At 44.2% G+C, this 25,028-nt stretch overlaps 1 long non-coding RNA gene across 1 annotated transcript; it reads right to left on the bottom strand.

Annotated features, from left to right (window-relative positions):
- Positions 1 to 10,070: 10,070 nt before the first annotated feature.
- Positions 10,071 to 18,854, bottom strand: LOC134760590 (uncharacterized). Its single transcript, XR_010138363.1, has 3 exons — positions 18,739 to 18,854; positions 14,413 to 14,506; positions 10,071 to 10,641 (listed from the first exon to the last, which is right to left on the bottom strand). It is a non-coding gene; the product is annotated as an uncharacterized LOC134760590 (long non-coding RNA).
- Positions 18,855 to 25,028: the final 6,174 nt, after the last annotated feature.

Here is a 25,028-nt window from a genome sequence, read left to right as displayed (position 1 = left end):
TAAAGGAATCTGATTTCTCCCATTAGCCTTTCACAGGACTAAAATTTCACATTAGAATGCTATTCTTTAGAAGGCACCTTCCTCGACTAGGCTGCAAAGAGACTGAGGAAGTTACTGTCAGTCACTTATACCCCACAGGGACATTAATTCACCAGAGCTTTGGTGAGGGAGTAGAGGAGCTCATTACAAGCAGGTCTGGATGCTGCACAGAGTGTAAAGGGGGCAGAAGGACCCAGGGCACCTAGGCCTGGAGATAGCCCCAATCCTGGGAGGTACTGTTATTATCCCCATTTTACAGAGGAGCAAACTGAGACACAGGCAGGTAATATGATCAAGAGCACGCTGCCCCGCAGTAGAGGAGCCAGGATCTAAACCGAGGCAGCTTGCCTTGCCATCAGAGCTCTCACCCATGACCTCAGGCTGCTGTTAAGCAGGATTGCCCTGTGGCCAGGGGCACAGCCTATGGGTTCACATTCCAGCTGCTCTACCATTTCAAGGTGTGTGTCCTTGGGCAAGTTACTTGTCTGTGCTCAGTGTCCTCTATAAAGTGGGTGTAGCAGTACCTGCCTCATGGAGTCCCTTAAGTGAGTTAATAGCTGTAACATGCTTAGAATGGTGCCATGCCCATCATCACCATCCACTACATATAGGCCATCATGCCTGAATCCCAGATGGACACATATCCTTGAAGGGTCTAAAATCCAGGATCCTGAAATGCCTGGCAGTGGGATCCTGAAATCCTCTGGCAGTATTCTAACGTCTTTTGACTTCAGAATTGTACCCTGCTTCCTAGGGCTAGAAGGTGTCAGACAACCTGCTCACCCAGTTCAGCCCCAAAGTAGGCAAAGAAAGTTTTGTCACAGGCTTGTCTGGGGCCCAGCCCCTGTAACCTCCCCCGTCCCTCCTTTGCATGCTTCCTCATCCAGATCCACACATGCACTCCAGGTCTTCTGGGCCCAAAGGGAAGGAGATAGGGTGGATAGTGGGTTCTCTGGTCCACCAAAACATGCTGCCTCCAGCCCTGCTGAACTGGTGGGTCCAGGGAATGGGCCTGGAGATGAAGGGGTCTTGCTCTCTCTCTAACTTTAAGCCTTCATTTGCAGTGACTCAAGAGCTTCACCTCTTCCTGTGAGCTTGTCTGGATGTTTATGCTAGATGGCACGGGCCCCTTCTGGCAGGGGTGCACAGGCCAGGACCTGGCTGGCAGCCATGACAGGTGAGGAGACCTTGGCAGGTGAGGAGACCTTGGCAGATGAGAAGACCTGCTTCAGCTTCAATGTATGGGTCTTCTCCTGGCTCTCAGTACATTCCTCCTGAGCCATGATTGGCCCCAGTTCAATGATACCTTCTGCAGCAGCATCATGGTGTCCAGGGGTATAATCTGTAGCATGTGCCAGTGCTACCCCAAGGTATATGGTGGTGGGGCTGAGTGGAGCCAGAAGGGCTGGATCTTGTTCCTCTCTTCCGTGTATGAGCCCCATCCTTCAAACATCTTCTTTTCTTTTCATTTTGACTCCCTGTTTTATTCTGTCTTCTCTTCTGAGCATCCATCCAATCATTTATCCATTCATCCATCTATTCATCCCTCCATTCATCCCAGCATTAATCTATCAATCCATGCATCCATCCATTTATTTATCCAACCACCCATCCATCTATCTGTCCATCATTTAACATAAGGATTGATCAGAAGCCTCCTGGTTCTGGAGCCACGGACCAGACACCATGGGGAGACATGACGAAAAACAACATATGATTTGTGTGCTTGAAACAAAAGCTAATGAGTGCTTACCACCTGCCTGGCAGTCCTGCATTCAGGGTGCAGTTCTCCCCTCATCCTGAGCTTTTTGGTACCTTCTGTAGTTTCATTTTGTAGTAGAGAATGCTGAGCCTCACAAAGTGTGGCCGCTCAGCTGCATAGTGGAGTTTGGATTGGAGCTCAGATGTATGTGACTTAGGCATCACCCTCTGCCTTGAGTCCTCCACTCCAGGGTCTCAGAGCTGCTGAGCATTCTGGGGTTGGTCAGCTCTAACCTTGGTGGCATGCATTGAGCAACTCTCCATATTTTGGAGTCTTGACATATTCCTAGCCTTAGTGATGGCAAGGACCCTGCTTTGGGAGACCAGGGTTCTAGTTCCAGTCCTGTCCCAAACTTTCTGTGTGATCCTTGTCTTTCTGAGTCCAGTATTTGCATCTGCATAATAGGACACAAGCACCAGTTTTCACAGCCTCATGGGGGTATTACAGAAGTCAGAGAAGAGAATAGATATAGGAATATTTGTAGACTGTAGAGTGTTTCGTTTGGCGAAGGGCTGTCAGGTCCTGACAACCCTCTGGAATGAAGATGTCAGAAGTTGTAAACCTTCAATGCCCAGAGACTTGGAGTGACTCTTCCAAGGTCACATAGCTAGTCAGAGACAGACCTAGGGGAACAAAATGAGAGAAACATGGATTCTAACTTGGGCTTTATCTCTAACTGCCTGGGAGACTGCTCAAGCCCCTTCCCTCTCTGGGCCTCAGTTTCCTTGTTTTTACAATATGTGAGGCAGGATGAGGAGATGGATGTGGAGGATATCTGGGGGCCCTGCTAGAACTCACCTCTAGGGCCCAGGCTTGGGAATCCCCAGAACCCCCATATTGTTCTTTACACCTGGGTGGCTGTGCTCAAGGGCTCAGGGAGGGGGGACTCCTGTTGCTCTGGACTCCCTAGCCCTTCCCCTTCTGTGGGGCCACCCTGGGCTGTCAGCATGTTAGGTGCTGGAATGGTCTGAGCTGGTCTGTAGTCATTTCCGAGGCAGTTTATGGTTGCCTCACCTCTGTCCGTGCCATGTCCTGAGCAGAGGTCCCGCGGAGAAGTTCTGGGGACCAGAGACACCCATGTCACCACTAGCCATGGTAGTCCTCTTCCCCGTGAAGAGGGTGCACCCTGGGAGATGGAATTGTGTGGAAGGGAGCGTCTGTCCTGAACTCCCCGTTAAGCAGAGGTGGCTCTGGGACTGTGGGCAGAGATACTGGAGTGGCAGTGGGAAGCAAAGTGGAGGAGGAAATATTGCTGGGTGCTAATGAGTCACAGTTGATAGACTCATGTCTTCATGTGCTGTGGAGGCAGTGTGGTGGGGTGCAGATGGCATATGTTTTGGTGACCTACAGGCTTACATTCAAATAGCTGTTACCTCATGTTCCACATCTGTGACCTTGGTAGGGGGAGCTCCTCAACCCCGAGCCTTGCACAGCTGAGTGGGAGAAACCAGAGGGGTCTTGTGTTGTCGGGGACCTGGCATCATGCCTGGCACAGAGCACTTGCAAAATCTTCATTCTCAAGATTGGCATTTGTAGCTCTGGGGGATACACAGAGAGGTCTCTGTATGTATGAGCAGGTACATGTGGATAGGTGTGGGTCTGTTTGTGTGTGTGGGAGTGCATGTTTCAGGGACACAGGCTATCAAAACCAGCACAAGGTGACTCTAATAAGGGAAGGGAGGAAAGCGCATGGTAAACCAGGAAGACACGCTAGAGATGAGGCTTCCTGCACCCCTCATGGTCTCTTGGTGCCTGTGCCATTGTAGGCTTCAGTGCTCATGCTTGTCCTACCCTCAGGGTCCTCCCCTAGATCTCAGTGTCTGGCCTGTGGAAAGCTTCAGTAAATGGGGAAACATAAATATAAGGGAATATAATTAGCTAATTAGGGTAATTAAGTGAGGAGTAGCCATTTCAAACATGCATTAAGCTGTCCCTGATTTTTAGGGGCTGGATGTCTAGTGAGGGAGATAATTTGCGGCATGATGGGGAGGAAGTAGGATTCACAGAGAAGGTGAGCCGGGCTTTGTAGGTTAAGTAGAAATTCAGCAGGCAGAGAAGATGTAGGAAGATGCTCCAGGCAGAAGAGCAACAGGATCAAAGCCATGTGGTGAAAGAACAAGGCAAGTGGGTCAGCAATGCTACTAGAGGGGGAGGGGAACAAGTCAAGGTAGAAATGGAGGGGCCTCAGCTCCTCAGTGCCTGGGGTGTTATGCTAAGGAATTTGGATCTTACCCTTTAGTCAAAGGGACAAGGGAGGGACATGACCAGGTTTACAGTCTGAGAAAATTATCAGGCTGATATCTGGAAAGAGGAAGTTCTGGGGCAGCGAGACCAATGGGAGGCTTCTCTGCTCAGATGAGAGATGGCGGTCATCTGGATTAGGCAGAATTTGAACTCAAGGCTGTAGGAACTGAAAAGACAGTTCTAGTTTACCATATGAGGAGTACCTGCTGTGGCTGGCAGGGCACCAGCACTTCTACCCAGATTATCTCATTAAAATTCTAAAGTAGACATGGTCAGCTCTGGAAGCCGCCTGGGCCTCAGGCATGAGAGAGGAGGAGGAATTGAGGCAAATCTAGTTGGTGGGTGCAGATGGAGATGCTGAGCCTATTAGGAAAGATGGGACAGGAAAGTGGGGAGCAGGGAAAGGAGGGGCAGGGAGAGTGAGGCCTTTCCCTGCCTGGCTGCAGCCTTTACCGATGAGCCTCCCATTCCTCATTCCTGCCAGATCTGCTGGACCCAGGACCAGGACCCTGGTTGGTGCTGAAGGTTCTGTCTCCTCTGTGGGCCTCCCTCCCTCTGCTTCTTCCTTCTGAGGATTGCTCAATGTTCTGCCTAAACACAAATCTGACTGCATACTCCCCTGCTGATAAATCTTCAAGGATGCCTCTGATTCTGGGCAAAGCCTGAGCTTCTTAGTTTTATGTTCTGGGGGTCTCCATTGTTTGATATCCCCTCCCCAGCTTCAACTCCGCCTGTTCCTCCTCATCAAAGTGTTTGTATTTTAATATGCTACCTCCTCTCTTTTTCCTCCAAGATTTTCATAATTGTGGTTGTGATGATGTTGGTGATGGTGATGATGGTGATGGTGAAGGAGGTGCTAATGATGGTGATAGTTATGCTGAGGATGATGATGATAATGGTGAGAATGGTGAAGGTGAGCATGGTGATGGTGATGGTAAGGATGGTGATGATGTGATAATGATGGTGATGGTCAGGATGGTGATGGTGAAAATGGTGGTGGTGATAATGATGGTGATGGTGAGGATGGTGATGGTGAAGGTGGTGATGATACTGTGATAGTTATGGTGAGGATGCTGCTGCTGATGCTGGTGAGAATGGTGAGGGTGAGACTGATGATGATAATGAGGATGGTGATGGTGAGTATGGAGATGGTGATGGTGCACCCCTTGATTTGGCAATTCGACACCCAAGAATTGTTCATTTCTTTTAGGATTTTTTTTTTTTTTGAGTCAAGACTTTCCTATGTTGCTCAGGCTGGCCACGAACTACTGATCACGAGTGATCCTCCCACTTTGGCTTCCTGAGTAGCTGTGATTACAGACATGAACCATGGTGACTGGCTTTACCCTAGAAATTTATCCTGAGGAAATAATCAGACAAGTGTGCCAAGCGGGACTTAGAGAAGGGTATTTATTTTTACATTGATGATAGTAGGTAAGATGTGGGAAGAATGTAAATGTCCAGCAATAAGAGATTGGCTAAATAATTGTGCTACAGCTAGGCAAGGGGCTGGCTTATGGACATTCAGAACACAGCCCCTCCTGATTGAGTCAAATCTCCTGTCACTCCTCTCACACACTGCACACCTCCCTCCTTTTCAGCATAAATTACAATTGTAATTTTCCATTTCTTTGTGAACCTCTTTGATGAATTTCTGTATCCCTCATTAGATGCTAAGCTCCACGGAGGCAAAGAGTATTCTATGTTCATTATTGTGTCCTCCATGCCAAGTTAAGTTCCTGGAACACAGTACACTCTCAATAATTTGTTGTTAAATGAATGACTGAATCTATATTTCTTAGTATGGAAAGATGTTTCAAATGTACAATTAAGAGAAAGAGCAGATTATAAAGCAGCATGCATGCTGTAGTACACACTGCAAATTCCCTCCTTTCTTGATCTTCTTTGGGGGACCACATGCCCACTCTCAGTCAATAAATTATGATTGATCCAAAGTCAACATGACAATGCTATTCTCTACTGCTAGGGATGGTCATGAGATCAGGTTCTGGCCAATCGAAACACAGATTTACAGACCTAAAGAGAAATCCTCTGGGGGTCACCTCTGAAGTTCTTGCTTTTCTAATAAGAATACAGAAGTGACTGCCTTTGCTGGCCCTGTAAACTCATGTAGTGGTTGGAGCTGCAGTAGCCATCTTTCAGCCATGAGCTAAATTCCAATAGACTCATAAAGATGCTGGGCCTAACATTGTTGAACCAGTGAACCATATCCAGGAACCATAGATACTCTAACTATGTAAGAAAAGTGAACCTGTCTTTGTTTAAGTGACTGAACTTTCAGATTAATGCACTTCCAACAGATACAGAGCATAATCCCATATATACCTGTATGTACAAATACGAATAGAAAAATAATTAAAATGATTATCTCTGTGTGGTAGGATTCTCCTTCATATTTTTAATTTCATAAAATTTTCCCAAAGGGCATGTAAATAATAATCATACAAATATTTCTGTACATTCAGAAAATAAACAATGGTACTAATTTTATTTTTAAAAAATAAACAAAATATTGGGGCCCTAGAAGGTAGTTCACTACCATATGTTAAGTTAATTAGCCACGACCGAGATGAACACTTGTGGGTATCCTGGAGGACAGGTTCTGCAGCAGTGAGAAGTCCCCTCCAGAACAGTATGTGGTTCCAAACTCCTGAGAGAGGCGGGGCAGACCCCAAGGAAGTAGATGAGAACCTGAGTGAGGCTCTGTGGGGAGAGAGGATGTTCCTCAGCCCTCACAAGGACATGTCAGTTTCACTTGAGATTAGGTCCTGGTCTTGGCTGGGAAGCCTGCCAGGCAGGTTCTCAGCAGCATGGGGTGATAACAGGAGGAGGGGAAGCCTGGCAAGCTGGGGCAGCTCTGGGGTCTTCAGGTGGGGCTGTCTCGGCAGCAACTGTGTTGGCTGTAAACACAGATTTCCAGGAAGCAGAGCGTTGCAATCTCTCCCTCCACAAACCTGGATCATCAGGGATGTTTCCATAGCAGCATCCATGCCAGTGAGAAATCTGGACATGATCTGTGACCCTGTCTCCCACTTTTCCTTTTCTCTTAGAATGGGACAGAGCAGCCTGGAGCAGCTAGTGTCCTGTAGCGACTCCAGTTTGCTGCTCTCTTCCTTATCTTCTTCCTCTTTCCCTCTGTCTCCTCTGCGTCCTTCACCTTCTACATCAGGAAGCTCAAGTCACCGGGCTGAGCCTGGGCTTCTCATCTAAATCACGGAGTGCCAGTCAATGCCTCCCTTCCTCTTCCCAGGGAGCAACTTCAATCTTCCCTGCCTGCAGTGGGGAGCTAGACCCTGCTCCTTATTCCCTGTGGGACAATCTGCAGCCTGTTTCCTCACCCCTGTAATGGGACTGCAAGCCCTCCCTGCCCACCTGACAGTGCTAATTCCAGGCCAGGGGCCCTCCTGGGAAAATCACCAGTGTGGGTGATACAGTGGGTGTTTGTGTGTGTGGAGGAGTGGGGCTGCCACCTGGCCATTTACAGACCCCACCCCTCTCTCCCTGTGTTTGTCGCATGTCAGGAATCCCTCTCCTTTGTGCCATGAAACATAAGGCATTTTCAGATCCATCATCTCACTGAGCCTTGCATCTCCTTGGTGAAGTTGGAGTTATTGTCACCATTTTACTGATGAGTAAAATGAGGCTCAGAAAGGGGAAAGTCGTTGCCAGGGTTCCGCTGTGGACTTATAGCGGAGCTGGGATTACGATGCGTGTTCTGGATTCCTGGCGGGGTCCTGGCCCGTCTGCAGCTAAGGCCTGTCTTTCTTCTCCCATGAGGTCTCTTTTCCATTCCTTTCCTCCCCATGACAGCCACTGTCACCAACACTCACGGTGTCTGCTCACTGTCACACCACCCCTCGCTGACCCCTGCGTCTGCACTGGAATCCACCATGTCCATCAGACAGATTTTCCTCAATGGTGGTTGGGCTCCAAATCCACTCTCCCCAGACTGACACAAATTGCACTACAGGGGGCCACAACTGTAGGCGTTTCTGGTCTAGAGATAGAGAGATGGTCTCATAGAAATGTCAACATCACTTGGTGAAGAGGAGAGTGGAAACACAGGAGAAAGTTCAGGGAGTGACATCAGGAGGAGGTGGCCCTTGAGTTGGGTCTTGAGGGGTGTGTAAGAGTTACCAGGCAAGGAACGCTGGGAAGGGCATTTCAGGAGGAAAGAGCAGCATTCTCCAAGGCTCAGACAGGTCTGGTGGCTACAAGATAGAGCTGAGTGACCTGGACCCCTGGAGACAGTGCTCCCTTTTCAGGAGGAAAAATTTCCCTTTTCAGGAGGAAATTTTTATATATTTAAATTTTTCTGTAACGAAAAGACTTGCACAGAAAGACAAAACTGATCTGTAATGTCAGCTGTTAAGACACTGGTACATTTGAAGAAGAGGGAGGGAGAAAGCGCTTGTGGGCCACATGAGTGAGGCTGCTTCTATTTCTTGGTTACCCACGTGTATCAATTTTGTCATAATATACATTGAGCTTAAGTGAATGCTTTATGCATGTATTTCTACATGCATGTTATATATCAACAAAATATTTAAATATCACGTATTTGCACACAAAACTTAATATCTCAGAGTAACAGCAGCATTTTTTGTTTCAAAGTGGGACACTTCCACTCACAGCATCAGCAGATGAACTGTAATATTCTGATGTATCTATTAGTGTCCTAACCCTTGGGTGAGACCCCCTAGGTCTTCCCATTTTTGCCTCAATTTGGTAAGTAGCAAGACTCTTATTTCTGATGATGTGATTTTATTTCCCAGCAAAGTCCTCCCCAAACCAAGGCCACAATAACTAGCACGGTGTTCTGCACATCGTATGCACTCAGTACTTGTGAAATTGAGTTGAATCAGAAACAAAATGAGGAGCAGAGGTCAAGTCCTGCAAAAGATAGTATGTAAATAATGTAAATAACGCAAGTAAGACTGAAAGGCTACAGCTCGGCAGCAAAGACTTCACATTCGTTTGAGAAACCATTTGCTACTAGTTCATCAAAAGACGTTGGTTTCACGCTGTGGTTCTCAATTCTGGCCACACATTGTAACCAGTTGGAGAGCTTTAAACAGCAAGGATGTCTGGATCCTACCCCATGGATTCTGATTTCACTGGTCTGTTGCAATTTGGGTTTTGGGAATTTTAAAAGCCCCCTGCCACCCAGGTGATTATAAGGTGCATCAGGGGTGAGAACCTTAGCTGTGCCTGATTTCCTTGTGTGCTGCTGGGATTTGCCTCATTGCAGCATCTCAGCTTTGTGGGGAGGGGTGGTGGGCAGTCTTAGAAAACAGCTCTGCCCTGTTAAAATCAAAGGACGGCTTCAAGATGTGCTCAGCTGCTTGACTAAAGTGCAGCAGGAGGAAATGTCTTTTCAGCAGATCTATCTTTACATCACTTGCTTTCAGAGTAAGAGGTTGTTTTGGGCACAGCATTTTGATTTAGTCTGTGTTGAAGACCAGTAATAGCCTACAAATACCAAAATGGGATGAAAAGAATTTCCAAACATGTGGAGTGCTTTATACGTGTTTCTTCAACCTTCCCTGTGTCTACACCCTTTGCAATGCGCTTTTACAGCTGCTCCCATCCAGAGTTAGAATCTGTTTCCCAAGACTTGGATCCAGCTGGCAGTTTTGGGCCCAGTCTCAAAAGGTCTTGAATGCTTCTTCCTTTTCTTTCAGAACCCTGCCATCTCCATGACAACAAGGCCAGGTTAGCCTGCTAGAGGATGAAACACTTTGGGGAAGAGAACCAAAGTTGCCCAGTCCACAGTCAACTCACTCTCAACAGCAGAGCTTCCTGGTCACCAGCAGCTGACCCCCTTCTCCCATACACACACATGAAGATTGCTATACCTTACAAAGATATGGCAGGTTTTATAGGTATAGTAAGTAATTTATGGCAGGAGCCTGCCATAAATTGCTGACTTGCTCAATCATGAGCTAAATAAGTTTTGGGATGGCTCATTACACAGTAACAGCTAACCAACACACCCAGAGCTGACAGGATGCCAGGATTAACAACATGCTGACTACAAGTTAGCTGGCACACTATAGGGACTGTCTAGGTACTGAATTCCTTTTCCCCTTATTAGAAGTTGGGTCCCTTGAATTATAAAGAAATGCATGTAGACGTGTATGTGCTTAAAACTCACACAGTATCGCACAACACAGGAGGAAATAGATGACAGCCTGACCACTAGGGCAAAGGCCAAATAGCAAGGTAAGGCGTTTGTCTGGAATCTATTCCCTCCAAATCTAAACTCTGGAGGTCAAGGCTGTGGACAGGTCCCACCTCCTGGGATCCCGCTGTCCTCTGATCTCTGGAGGGGAGAATGGCCCCACCAAGCAGCAGATGGGCAGCAGTGGCCTACCTGTGGCCACCTCCTGCTGGCAGCCCCTGCTCTCTCAGGGCACTCTCTCTTCCTTTGGGACTGGGAAGAGATGTGGGTAGGGAGGGGGAGCTCCCTCGCTCCTGGCAGAGAAATGGGGTTCAGGCCCTTCACCTTCCTGAGTTCAGGGAGTCAGAGCTTCCAGAACATCTGGAATCTGGCTGCTTTGAACTGAGATATGCTAGAAGTATAAAATATGGAGTGAGTTTTAAAGATTTAGGACAAAGAAATGTAAAATGTTTCATTAATAATTTTATACTGATCACACATTAAAATATTTTGGATACATTGGGTCAAATAAATTATATTATTACAAATCACTTCCACCTGTTTCTCTTTAGTTTCCTTAACCTGGCTAGTAGAAAATTTAAAACTACAGGCAGGCATAGCTCATATTGTTTATATTGGACACGGCTGTCTTAAAGGACTGCCTCCCTTCCGAAGCTCAGGCTCCCTCCAGTCATGGTGGAAGGGGAAGTGGAGCAAGGAAGAAAGGAGGTGGGGTGCCATGCACTTTCACAACAACCAGCTCTCATGTTCCATAGAGCAAGAACTCACTCACTACCACCGGGACAGCACCAAGCCATTCCTGAAGGATCTGTCTCCAAGACCCAAACACCTCTCACTAGGCCCCACTTTCAACATTGGGAATCAAATTTCTTTCTTTCTTTCTTTCTTTTTTGTGCTAGAGGACAGGAAGGTTATAAAATCTGAAAATTTTAAATAATTTGTCATTTTGTTGTTTCCATTTGTGAACAAAGGACTGAATAAAAAATTTAAGATTTAACATTACAATAAAATACATTCATTTCAATATCACACTGGAATTCAACATTGTTTTGCACGGGGGCTGCAGAAACAATGCAGAGCTTCTTCCTCCTCCAGACCCTCACAGCTCAGCAAGCCTCTCAAGGGCTGGTTGCTGGCCACTGCGTTTCCAGTTTTTGTAGGTTCTCTTCCTCCCAGGTGATTAAGGAACGAGGCCAAAGGTGTTGGAAGCTTTCAGAAAACACAGGATTTTTCTTTCTGCGGCTCACCAGCATTTTCATTTCTGTATCAGCAACACCATATGCAGGCCACAGCTGAGCCAAAACACATGATGAATTGAGTCTGAAATCAAATTGTACCTAATATTTACAGCCATGTGCATTACTAAAAAGGGACATATCTTCCAACAATTCCAGTAAGTTCCCAAGACTTAGTTCACACTGGGTACTAGCCTGTGATGTTGCCCCGTGCTTGTTACTGGGGGCAAAATGGGACAGTGTTTGCTGAGTTCATGGCTGAGGGGCTGCGGTGCCATGCAGGGAGCAAAACTTCCCACTGAATAACACTCATCTGTGAGAGCGGCATGGCGGCTGAGGTCAGCTGGCTCAAGGCAACTGCCTCCTTGTTTCCTAACAAGCAACATTTTCAGGGAAAAACCCCAGCTTCAATGTAGGAAGGTTTTGATGGTGGCTCAGGCCTGGGACTGAATTAAAAAGGAATAAGGAGATAAAATCCACATTTTAATTATAAACAAATGTCTCACTGAAAAAATTCCAGACCCATAAATCCATCTATGTATTAGTTATTGGAGTAATTTAAAATGTGAGGAAATTATAAAGTGTGTGTCCCTTATTATATATTTCTTCCCCCCCAACACTTTTTAAACATCTAAAGTTCCTAACACATAGATACTCTTTATGAGGAAAAAAAAAACCTGTTGACATTGATACAGTTTGAGTATTTGTCCCCTCTAAATCTCATGTTGAAATTTGACCTAGTGAGACCCTGTCTCTACAAAAAATTAAAAACTTAGTTGGGCATGGTGGATTGAGCCTGTTATCCCAGCTACTCAGGAGGCTGAGGTGGGAGGACCTCTGGAGCTCCAGGAGTTGGATGCCACAGAAAGCTACGGCTCAGCTCAGCCATGGCTTCTACAGTGAGCTATAACTGCGCTACTTCACTCCACCCTGGGTGACAGAGTGAGATTATCTCTTTAACAAAACAGAAGAAAGAAATTTGATGCCCAATGTTGAAAGCAGGGCCTGGGATGGGTGTGGTGGCGCAAGCCTGTAATCCCAGCACTTTGGGAGGCCGGGGCAGGCAGATCACAAGGTCAGGAGATCGAGACCATCCTGGTTAACATGGTGAGACCCCGTCTCTACTGAAAATGCAAAAAAATTAGCCGGGCATGGTGGTGGGCACCTGTAGTTCCAGCTACTCAGCAGGCTGAGGCAGAAGAATGGCATGAACTGAGGAGGCAGAGCTTGCAGTGAGCTGAGATCATACCACTGCACTCCAGCCTGGGCGACAGAGCAAAACACCATCTCAAAAAAAAAAAAAAGAAGAAAGAAATTTGATTCCCAATGTTGAAAGCGGGGCCTAGTGAGAGGTGTTTGGGTCTTTGAGGGCAGATCCTTCAGGAAGGGCTTGGTGCTGTCCCAGTGGTAGTGAGTTCTTGCTCTATGAAACATGAGAGCTGGTTGTTGGAAAGCTTGTGGCACCCCACCTCCTTTCTTCCTTGCTCCACTTCCCTTTCCATCATGATTGGCGGCTTCCTAGGGTCCTCACCAGAAACAGATGGTGGTGCCAGGCTGGTACAGCCTGCAGAATCATAAGCCAAATAAATCTCTTTTCTTCATAAATTACCCAGCCTCAGGTGTTCTTTTATAGCAACACAAAATAGACTAATACAGACATCAATGTGAATATTTAATATTGGAAAATTCTTTTTCATTTTCTATTTTGTCTGTATAGCTAACATTAAAGAAGCCAAAGATATAGAATGCTACATCTCAGATATTGCATTTTGTAAAAAACATGAAGGTAAAATCTTTGTTTCTTCAATTACTAATCAATGATAGTTGTACTTTGCCCATTCTATGCAGAATACAGTTCCATGAACCATGGGGAGATGGAAAATAACCATGTCCCAGCCTTCCAGGCAAGTCCCTGGAAGGAATGGCTTGGTGCTGTCCCAGTGGTAGTGAGTGAGTTCTTGCTCTATGAAACATGAGAGCTGGTTGTTTGAAAGCGTGTGGCACCCCTGGTGCCTGGAAGGCTGGGACAGGTAAGATTGCATCTCTGTGCTCTGCAGTGTCTGTCACACAGCAGGCACTTAATGAGAAGGCTGCTGAATGAAAGAATACTTCCAACCAGCCTGGAGCCCAAATGCAGGTTCTCCCTGAAGTTCTGACCTCACGTTGTGGGCATTGTGGGCTTCCATGCACATGTCCACACCACCAGTGCATCCACTTCCTTCCTGGACCTGAGCAGAGCCCCACTTTCCAGCTCCTGCCTGTGAGGGGATAACCAGGCCCCTGGGACCCACAGCTCCAGCAGCTGGAATTCAGAGTTTATGACCTGCTGTTTTCCACATTCCCCCTCTCACCCCCTCAGGACCTGCACCCCGCTGCACTGCACCTTCTATTTTGCTGTCATGGCCCAGAGCTCTGTTCATCTGCTTCAAGCAGCTCTCCACCCCGCTTCCTCCCTCCCCTCCTGCTGGATCTCTTTCTTTCATTGGTTCTTGTCCCGTTCCCTCAGTAAAAGAACTCTCCTTCCACTCTGCCTCATTCACATTCACTTGGGAACCAAAAATTCACCCCACAGCTTAGCATTCCCAGTTGTGGAAAAATTCAGGCACCTTCTGGAATGAGACAAATGTGAAGAAGCCAGACATGAAAAAACACTTATATGGATCGATTTATATGAAATGCCCAGAGAAGACAAATCTATTGAGACAGAAACTGGATTTGTGGTTGCTTACAGCTGGGGTAGGCGGTGGGGGGAACAGAGTGATAGCTAAAAGGTACAGGACTAACAAAAATGTTGTAAACTTAACCATGGTTTTGGTTGCACATATCTGTGATTATATTAAACCCTAGCAGATCATAAGGTATGTGAATTTTTCCTCAATAAAGCTGTTTAAAAATAAAAAAAAATTAGGCTGGGCACAGCAACTTACCCTGTAATACCAGCACTTGGGGAGGCTGAGGCAAGAGGATTGTTTGAAGCCAGGAGTTCAAGACCAGCCTGGACAATAGAGTGAGACCCGATCTCTACAAGAGATTTAAAAAATTTAGCCAAGCATGGTGGTGCACACTTGTAGTCCTAGGTACTCAGGAGGCTGACGTGGGAGGATCACTTGAGCCTGAGAGGTGAAGACTGCAGTGAGCCGTGATGATGCTACTGCAATCCAGCCTGGGAGACAGAGAAACATCCCAACTCAAAAAAAATTATTACGAACTATTTTATACATACAAAATTACACACACACACACACATACACAGACTCACATAAAAGTAAAATAAATAATTGTACCCATCACCTACACCACTACATTTGAAGCCGTCTGCATGGTTGGCCCTTCTGAAATGTAACCCCATCTGGGACAATCATTCATCTGAAGCTTTACAAAAAGTATTATTTCCCTGACTTTCATTATACTTTTATTACATAATAATATCTCTAAATAATATATTGTTTCCCTAAATAATATACTGTTTAACTTTGTAAGTTTTTACACTTTCTATAAATGTGCTGTGTATCTCTGTAACTTGCATTACTCATTCCACATTGTATTTTTGAGAGCCTTCTATGTTTTAAGTAGTTTCTCATTCAATTCTATACATTGCTTACTAATTAGCCTTTAAATTGAATATACTAATACCTGCTGGAGAGAGAATTCTTGTGGGATAATGAGTATAAAGTGCTTAAAGCAGTGCCCCATTCATTATAGGTATTCAATATATGTAATACTATACACAATATTTTAATACTGAGTAATTATATACATATTATGATTGCCCCTTTCTTTGTGGATGTACATTATTTCATCAGCCGCACTATGAACTAATAGTTTTCTTTCTTTTAGGGGAGGGGGTGGGGTCTGGCAGTATTGCCCAGTCTGAATTACACTGGTGCAATCACAGCTCACTGCAGCCTAGACCTCCCGGGCTCAAGGATCCTTCCACCTCAGCCTCCTGAGTAGCTGTGTCTATCGGCAGGGCCACCACTCCCAGCTAATTTTTAAATTTTTTGTAGAGATGGGGTTTCACTATGTTGCCCAGGCTGGTCTCTAACTCCTAGCTCAAGTGATCTGCCCACCTTAACCTCCCAAAGTGCTGTGATTACCGGTGTTAGCCATTATGCTGGGCAAGAGTTTTCAAACTACGGTAAAATTCAAGTTACAGAGACCTTTGGGAAATGCCTCATTCTAGGTATTTGAAGCTTCCAGATAGCTAAGATTAAAAATTTTTACATACTAACTTGTTTCTAAGTGTATGCTTTTACATTTAAACAAACTAAAAACATGAGCTTTATAAAAAAATTTCAGCCATTTCCAAATTCTCTTCCAAACTTGTTTAGAAACATACATGACAGAGCTTTGGTCGGATTGTGCAAACTGTTGTGTGTTCTGTTTTTAAAATATTACTTAACTTGTACACTTCCACACATTGGCATGGCACATCATTGCCATTTCCAATATGTTCCTGTGCTTCACCAATTTCCATAGCTGTCAGAGGGAGAGCAGCCCAGGTGACAGGAAATGAAGTTGTCTGGCTCCGAGTCCTTACCAGGAGGACTTCTGGGATCCAGAGTCTTTGCATGGGGCAGATGACATATTCTTAGAGGCCATTCATTTTTTCTACTGTAGCTGCTAGTGCCAGTTTCCACTCCACTGCCTGAGGGTAGGTTGATCTTGAAAGCCCTCACTGATGGATTTGTGGTCATGCCTGGAACCCTGTGCCAAAGAGGACTGGGAGGTCCCGTTCAGGAGGGAATCCTCTGACTTATTACTGGCATCTGAGCATCTCACAGCATGGCTGTTCCTACTTGTAATAAGGTGATGTCAAATGACTCCAGGGCAGTGCTCCAGTTCCCATGAACACATCTGGTCACTCTGGGAGCTTCTGAGTCAGTGAACTCTCTCCTTACATCCCGATACACTGTTGTTTGCAAAAATATATTTTTATAGGCAAGGTATTTGTGTTTTGGATTTGCACCCTGATGTAGGCATTAATTTGTTTAAAAGGATAATTTAACATTTTCAGGAAGCTGAACATCTTTAAATTCTCTTTCAATTATTTCTAGTTTTATTGCATTATGACCCAGAAATGTGTACAATTTTTGTTCTTGTATACTCACTAAGGATTCTTTTTGTTTTCAGAGTAGGACCAAAGGTATTTCTATTTGTTTGCAAGTCTGTTGGCTCAGTTTCTAAAGAGTTCATTTTGTTACCATGTTCTTTTAAGTATATACATACAGGTTAGTTATGTTTCCAGTTTCCTGTGCTTTTTATTTTTTTTTTTAAACAAACTTTTCTCGCCCTTCATTCTCTCAGACTTTTCCTTCCATGCCTTATGCTGTAGATAGAGTCTATGATCTAGCATTTGTCAGTTAAAATTGTATTCACCTCTGGAGACCAGAAAATCTGACCCACAAAGCAAGAACAAGCAAGGGTAGGAGATGAGGCTGAAGAGGCAGGCACCAGGTTCTCTGAGCTTTTATTCACTGCAATGAGTAGACAGTGGCAGGGTTTACACAGGGTTGGGGGTATGCCTATATCATGTTTTAACATTTTCAAGAGATCACTCTGGATGCTTGAGTGGAGGCTGGACTGTAGCAGGGCAAGACAGGATGGAGGGAGGTTGGAGGATCTTTGGCAGTAGGAGGATTTTTGGCAGTAGATCAGTAGGAGAGGAAGGTGACTGAAACTGGTTGTGGAAATGGAGATGGTGAATCAGGATGCTGGTTGCACTCAAGAGCCACAGGACTTGCTGTGTGGTTCCATGGGGGTTGGGGGAGAAGGGAAAGGAGTCAGGGATGACTCTTGGTGCTCCCCTCAGGGAAGAGGCCCCAAGCCTAGTGGTTATCAACAGATGGATGGTATTTAAAGCTATGAGACTGTGTGGGATCATTCTGAGAGGATCACTAGAGATCTGGTGGAGGAGGAGCAGGAGGATGAAGATAAAGGTGAGAGAGAATCCAGGAGGGAAGGTCCCTAAAATCCAGAAGAAATGGTGGAAGTCCTCAATTGTATCGTCTGTGTCAAATGCAGCTAAATGACTGAGATAAAAGTCGTTTCAGCAAAGTACCCTGGAGGAAAGCTAGAGAGGAGTGGGTGCAAGAGAGGACATGAGGTGAGGTAGTTGCATGGAGCAGAGAAACAGAATGGTAAATGGAGAGAAATCTGGGGTTAAAGAAGGTCTATTTGTTTAACGCACAGCATTAAGGAATGCTTGTGTGTGGACACTAGCAAAAAATCGGTACAGAGAACCCCAGAATTCTGGGGTCATAGCCCGAAAGGACTCCTCAGCTCCAAATTTACTTGAAGTTACAGCTTCCATCTTTAAATTAAATGGGATTTTTTTTGCCATCTATTTCATCATACAGGATGTGACACAGAATATATCCGAAATTATTACTTTCCTGGAAGAACACATCTTAGTTTTTAATATCTAAACTGTATAGCAGCTATTTATCTCACAAATCATTTTTCAGGCTGGGTGCGGTTGGTGACTCATGCCTGTAAATCCAGCACTTTGGGAGGCCAAGGCAGGAAAATTGCTTGAGTCTAGAAGTTCGAGACGAGCCTGGGCAAAGTGGGGAGATGTAGTTTCTACAAAAAATTTAGAAATTAACAGGCATGGTGGCACACACCTGTGGTCTCAGCTACTGGGGAGGCTGAAGCAGGTGGATCGCTGGAGCCCCTTTCGTGGTGCAGTTTGGGGAAAAGAGCAAGAACCTGTCTCAAATTTTTTGGCTGATGGTTGTAGACATAATGTTTGAGCTTTCAAAAATTACAGCATTTTAAACTAAATAGTTTGCTGGAAAAAGCCACATGTTGCTTCCAGCAACAACTGGTAGACCATCAGGATCATGACAGTCACTTCAAAAAGCTTTGGTGTGTTGACAAAGGGGAGGTTCAGGTGACAAAGGGAGGTTCAGCAAAAGGATGTTGCTGGTCTCAAGCCATAGCTACTGCATCCAAGGCAACTGCATGTTAACAACCATATCAAATGTGGGTGACCAAGTGGCAACATTTAAGCATTTTACATCCTAACTTATGTGCAACTTAAACCTACTGCCTCATTGTGAGTTAGGAAATTGGTAGGTTTTTTTTCTATTGACTTGCTGTGCCCTATAATTTTTCCTATTTAAAATAATGGGAAACAAGTTTTCAGTTTTTTTCTCAGAAAAAGTCTGACATTTCAGGCAGATATGTCTGACAGTTATTACCAGCAGAAGAGTTTCTAGCCTTTTCATCGTAAAATTTTAATTACTTACCTTGAAAATTACTTAACTTCGTTCCTTCCAAATCTGGTAGTAAAATGGGTGTTCCAGAAAGCTGTGGCATGGATCTGCTGCTTTGCTCTTCTCTGCACAGACCTGGGGCTTGAGGAGCCTGCAGCCACGAAGTATAGGACATCATCAGAATGGAAAAGTGATCCAGATGGCCCCGCAGGCGCAGTGCTGGGGCGCAGAAGTGCAGCCTGTGCACGGCGGGTGGGAGGCCTGCGGGCTCGCCGGGGCTCGGGACTGTGTTCTTGCGGCCGAGAGGCACACACAGGACAAGGAGGCCCCGACCCAGGCTGTTGGAGCCCGCGAAGAGGGGGTGAAACTCCAAGGGGCCTAAGGGTGATCACACGTGCGGCCAAGCTTCCCGTCTGCATGGCAAGGGGCTGGGCCTTTCCATCGCGATTTTTCTCCCATTATGCCGGGCGCGTAGCGGGCCCTGGGGCGGCGGTACCGGTGCGGGCGTTCTGTCAGCCCGGAGTCCTGGAGGCCGGCGGGGGGATTCGCAGCAGCCCGAGGGACGGAGGGACGGCAGAAAGGAGTCTCTACTTCCAGGTTCCCAGTGATCGCTACGTTCGTCACAAGCAGTAAACTGACGACTTCAGACACTGGCTATGGAGCTCCACACGCAGTCCTCAAACAGCCAGCCCCGCCGGCCAGGCGCGCAGCGCATGTCTCGGGGGCGGGGCGGGGCGGAGAGGACGAGGCGGAGCTGGGCGGGGTTGAGGAGAGGGGGCGGGGTTGAGGAGAGGGGGCGGGGCTGAGGAGAGGGGGCGGGGCTGAGGAGAGGGGGCGGGGCGGGGAGGAGGGAGCGGGGCGGGGAGGAGGGAGCGGGGCGGGGAGGAGGGAGCGGGGCGGGGAGGAGGGAGCGGGGCGGGGAGGAGGGAGCGGGGCGGGGAGGAGGGAGCGGGGCGGGGAGGAGGGACGGGGCGGGGGGGGCGGAGGGGGCGGGATGAGGCGAGGCGGGGGGAGGGGATAGGGCGGGGCTTGGCGGGGGCGGACCCGCCCGGCGCTGAATCCAAATCGTATCTAAGCTATTTTCTAGCTCTGACATCGTATACATCACTGCATATGTCAATAGCACGCCAAATACTGTATAAACCAATATTGATTTTTTTTTCTTCTTGGGAGGTACTATATAAATAAAGTACGTACATCGTATCCAATATCAGAACATTCAAATCCCATATGGAAAAGATTATAAATTGACCATGATCCTGTAATTCTGTTTAGCAACAGTGCGTTCCTTCTCAGTCTTCACATTTAAAATATCTAACAGGCTCGATGTCTTGAGGCTTTTTCTTTTTAAACCCAACAACCTTTTTCACATTTATAAGTTTAGTACTTTGGTTTTGCTCAATAAAAAAGTGGGGTTAAAAAAATCTGAATTATTCTGCAATGTTTCAAGCAACAGAGGCTGAAAACAACACTGTTAAGGCGGGGGGACAATTCTCATACTCTGTGAGTCTTCTTGTTTAATTTTCATTAAATTTCCAGAATAATAAGCGTAGGATAGCTAACATCTGTCTTTGTGTCGTAGCTTAGTCATCTTTTACTGAATTCACAATATGGCATCAGATATTTAATCTGCATTTCCTAATTCTTATAAATTAAAGCTGAAGTTTAAGCTTCATTCGCACGTCAGAAATACCACTTGCCCTGAATAAATAATGTTTTTAGAAGTGAGCATTCCTGATCTCCCTGTTTGTTAAGAATTGTCTTCTTTTTTCAGCTGCTACTCTGCTAAGACAGAGTTAGCCCCGAGCTATGTTATCAGTTCAAGGCTTTGCAGATAGCGCTGTGTTGTGGGGGGAAAATAAACATGGTTTTCAAAAAGGAGGAGAACATTTCTATAACGTTGAGTCTTTTAGTAATCAGGGCTATTGATGTCAGATGGCTGTTGGGACAAATGACATCATAAAAAATACAAAATTTAAAATTATGTTTGTTTATGTTAGTTTATTTTCAGATTTCTTAGTAGTAAAGGGGCTGTGTTTTCACTCAGGCTTATGTGATGATGACATTTCTCAGACCAGCAGCTATCTGCTAACATTCTGTCCTGGACTTGGGGCGCATCTGTGACAGTAGCTGGGCCTGTCATCCAGTGAATAGCTCAGAGTTGACTCCCCTCCATCAGTATAAGCATGGGTGTGGGTGACTGCATGGTAGAGGGGGCCGGGGTAGCCAGGGACCAGAGGTTAGTCAACCATTGGGTAAGACATATAACTGTTACTCAGGCTCATAATTTTTCAACTTTTTCATATAGTAATAACAAGAAAGTCCATCCTTGCCAGTGTCAGTCTCTGTTTTAAGTGTTATTCATATATTACCTCATTTAATTATCACACCAACCCTATGAGAAACTGAGGCTCAGAATGTAAATAGGCTACTGAGGTCACATTGCTGGTGGATCTTAATCTCAGGCCAGCTTGGCTCCTAAGTGTGTGTTCTCACTCTTGCCTCTGGAACAGGAAGGAATATATGGATACTGTAAATTGTTAAAGAACAAGTTGAAAGAATTTTATTTCCGGCAACACGGGCTGACAAGAACCAGAAAACAACAAAAACTTCTGGAATACATATCAAGAACCATTTTTAAAAATGTATCAATGAGCTGCAAAATAATTAAGAGTTTGCAAAGGCAAAAAAATTAAAATTAAAAAGTGAAAGTAGAAACCCAAAGAAGTAATTAGATGCCATTTTTCACCCTTAAGTTAGTTGCCAAGTGTCATACTGAAACTCTCTTTTCATAGTCTGGGAAGAGGATGGGGCAGCAGAATAGCAGACGAAGTTTAGATCCTGTCCAAGGTAGGAGGGTTAGGAGAAGACATCAAAAGTAGGGCACGGCTGGGCGCGGTGGCTCAAACCTGTAATCGCAGCACTTCGGGAGGCCGAGGCGGGCGGATCACGAGTTCAGGAGATCGAGACCATTCTGGCTAACACAGTGAAACCCCATCTCTACTAAAAATACAAAAATTAGCCGGGCGTAGTGGCAGGCGCCTATAGTCCCAGCTACTCAGGAGGCTGAGGCAGGAGAATGGCGTGAACCCGGGAGGCGGAGCTTGCAGTGAGCCGAGATTGCGCCACCGCACTCCAGCCTGGGCGACAGAGCAAGACTCCGTCTCAAAAAAAAAAAAAAAAAAAAAGTAGGACACCAAAAAGATAGGTTTAGTGTAGGAGGGAACTATGAATCAACCTGTCTGCCTCCCCTGTCTCCTGCCCCCTCAATCCCTGCAGCCCCTGGAGCAGCAGACAAGATTGTCCATCTTGAGGGAAAACATCTCTCCTGAGAGTGAGGATACATTAATACATAACCATGGGCAGCCCTTCCACTGGTGGCTTCACACATAAGCTGTATAATCTAAAAAGTCTCAAGCTGCAAATTTAAAGTGATATCAGGTTTTTAATGCCTTCCAGGTGCCTGGCAAAAGCAAAATGGAAGACAGCTTCAAGAAATGTAAGTTTTTAATGAAAAATCACAAACATGTATAATGGGCAAGAGCCAGCAGAAACAACGTACAAAGGAAACAACCTACAGAGACTGAAGATATTAGAGTCACCAAACATCACATGAAGTGTGTCTTACATGTAAAGAAACCAGGGGATTAAAGAGCATGCGTATGAAAATAATCAAGTAGATTGGGAAAAATTACCAAATAGAAATCTAGATTTGAAAAATACCATAACTGAAATGGAAAGTTTAATGGATTAGTGTCACAGCCAACTAGATACTACCATAAAGAGAATAATGGATATGAAGAAATAAATACATTTTTAGACTTGTAAAGACTTAAGACTTTCTTACCTGGAGACCTGCACTGCAAGAAAAATTAAAGGATGTCTTTTAGGCAGTAAGAAGGATACCATATTGAAATCTAGATCTGCACAAAGGAATGAAGAGCACTGGAAATAGTTACAACATGGACAAATACATGATTTGTTATTATTACTTAAGCCTCTTTTAAATATAATTGTTTAAACAAAAATAATAAAGTACTATGGAATTTACAACATGTAAAATAAAATGGATGACAGTGATAGCTTAAAGACTAGGAGGGAAGAAGTATACTGATGTAAGTTTCTTATACTAAAATGATATATTATCACTTGAAGGTAGACTGTGATCTGTTGAAGACATGCACTATAAACACTAAAGCAACCACTAAAATAACAAGCCAAAGAATTGTAGCTGTTCAGGAAAAAACAATCGCATCAAAAAGCGGGCTAAGGACATGAATAGACAATTCACAAAAGAAGATATACTAATGGCCAACAAATATATGAAAAAATACTCAACCTCACTAATTATCAGGGAAATGCAAATCAAAACCACAACACGATACCACCATAATCCTACAAGAATGACCATAATAAAAAAATCAAAAAATTAAAATAGGTGTTGTTGTGGATGTGGTGAAAAGGGAACACTTTTACACTGTTAGATGGGAATGTAAACTAATACAACCACTATGGAAAACAGTGTGGAGATTCCTTAAAGAACTAAAAGTAGATCTACCATTTGATCCAGCAATCCCACTTCTGGTTATCTACCCAGAGGAAAAGAAATCATTACATGAAAAAGATACTTGCACATGCATGTTTATAGCAGCACCATTCACAATTGCAAAAATAAGGAACCAGCTCAAATGCTCATCGATCAACGAGTGAATAAAGAAAATGTGGTATATATGTGTATATGTATGTATGTGTATATATATATGTGTGTATATATATATACACACACACATATAATTCAAGTTTTTCCACTTAGCATTTTATCAATAAACATATGTGGTTGAGTGCATATGCATGAGAGATTTGGTTCTGCATTTATTTCAGATGGTCTTATGTCCTATGTGCTTATCACTAAATATTATTCTATTGTAAACCATGTGCATTTATTTTTACATATGTCCTTAAAGGAGCAAAAACATTTACCTTTGATGTTAAAGCAAGTAAACAACAACAATCTGTTCTAATGCCAGAGGAACAGCAAACCGAGGGTGATTGTAAAAGTATATATCTGAATACATCACTTTAGAGGCCACTTAATTTTTTTCCAAGGGGATCTTTGACTATATGTCATTTGTATTTTTTTAATGATTTTATAATTTAACCCCTAAATTATAAATCTAGAATTTAGAAATTATATTTCCTTACTGGATTACATTTTTGGAAATATTATTTTATATGTGTATAAATATTACAAGTCATTGTAGACACTGGAAAAGTATATTATTATTTAAAGGCAATAAAGATTCTACAATAAACTGTTATACCAAATAAAATTGTTGGTGCATTTTTTCCAGTAGATTTTGTACGTATTACATATTTAACCTTTTTTATTCAGCACATAATTTTTGAGTATTTGCTAAGTGTCTGCATTATGAACTGAGTTTAAAGACTGAAATAACAGACATGGCCTCGGACATTTGAAATTAAAGTTAGGTCCCCTATTTATATATCTAAAAATGGTAATTATGAAAACTTGTTGAGATTTTTACCTAGATAACATCACAATAATACACTTGATGTTGTTAATATTTGCAAGTGAGCAAAAAAGAAAATAAAAATATGGTTTAATTCATTCAATGTACACTTTAAAATTGCAGAAAATAGTCAAGTTTCTTTGCTTTGCAATTGAAAGTCTATATGTTTTTCTCTGCAACTTGGCCTTTGTGGAGTGAGAGAAACAATTATTCTTCCAGCCCAATAAAGGCAGAAGAGTAACAATAAATCTAATATTTTAAATGCTGATCAAAAGATAGTAAACGTATTATTTCAGAATACTGAGGTCAATAAGTTGATCTACAAAAAAAGCCAAACTGACAGTATAACTGAATAAGGAAAGGCCCAAAAGAGATAAAATACTTTTTGTTTTGTTACCTCGGTATGACACAACTTACCCTACCTATAAAGACCCTAAATTACCAAGATGGGTGGCTTATAATATGGAGAGTAAACAAAGTCATTTCACTTTTAGCATTTTTATTTCTCTAAGAATAAAATGTGTATGAGGAATTTATAAAAAAATTGACACTATATGTTAATACTACAATGAGCACTTCGAGAAAAGATTTTTTTACTCTCTTACCAACAGGATGTTAGCGGTATTTATTTTCTCCAGAAATAGTGTGGCAATAAAAATATCAGTATGTGGGTAAAATTAGTGTAGTTTCTTAAAGAAATGAGTTAGGCCACAGGCTAATTATGTGTGTTTCACTGGTATTTGAATGCCTACAATCATATTCTTTATAAGGCACAGAGAAGATTTTCCAAAA

The sequence above is a fragment of the Pongo abelii genome, chromosome 19 (assembly GCF_028885655.2).
Source record: "Pongo abelii isolate AG06213 chromosome 19, NHGRI_mPonAbe1-v2.0_pri, whole genome shotgun sequence".
Lineage (NCBI taxonomy): Eukaryota > Metazoa > Chordata > Mammalia > Primates > Hominidae > Pongo > Pongo abelii.
This window is presented reverse-complemented; position numbering and strand designations above follow the sequence as displayed.